Raw genomic sequence first — 685 nt, 5'->3', positions numbered from 1 at the left:
ATATTTGTACATATACATTTGGATTTTTGAAGAGGTGTTTTGATCAAAATATCATAAAATGCTAATAAATAAAATATTAATGATCATAATAATTCAAAAGGCAGATATTTCTTGTTAATGACATGACATTGATTCAACATAGATTTTTAAAATTGTATTTCTTTAATGATTTGTTTTTGTTAAAAACATTTTTCAATGATTTAGCATTAAACTTTATATCAACATTGTGTAAACGTTAAAACAGCAACTGACATTATTTCAATCATATTTCAACTTTTAAAGTTGGTCATGTGCCAACTAGACTGAAAAGAAAAGTCTGTACTGTTGGTTCAAAAAGAATACTGAACACAAAACACAATATGCTAACTGAATGGAACTTTATTCTGAACATATGTGTCATGCTGCAAACACGATTTCTGGATTTTTCCATCAGAAACATGAATTTCAATTATATCTTTCTTCCATTGGGCTATTTAATTATCTGTTACTAACCAACTGACCATTAAACTCTGGAGTACTTCTGTGGAATCAGGCAGCTGTTGCTAGGGGTTTGAGTTCTTCTACCCATCTCAAAGCCACTATAATCCAATTATTTTAATAGATAATTGGCTTTCTGTAACCCGTTCTTCATATTGCACAGTGACCATTTTCTGGATATTTTGAACCATTTGTATAGATTTTGAAA

The sequence above is a fragment of the Sinocyclocheilus grahami genome, unplaced genomic scaffold, assembly GCF_001515645.1.
Source record: "Sinocyclocheilus grahami isolate Dianchi unplaced genomic scaffold, SAMN03320097.WGS_v1.1 scaffold189.1, whole genome shotgun sequence".
In the NCBI taxonomy this organism is placed as follows: Eukaryota; Metazoa; Chordata; class Actinopteri; order Cypriniformes; family Cyprinidae; genus Sinocyclocheilus; species Sinocyclocheilus grahami.
This window is presented reverse-complemented; position numbering follows the sequence as displayed.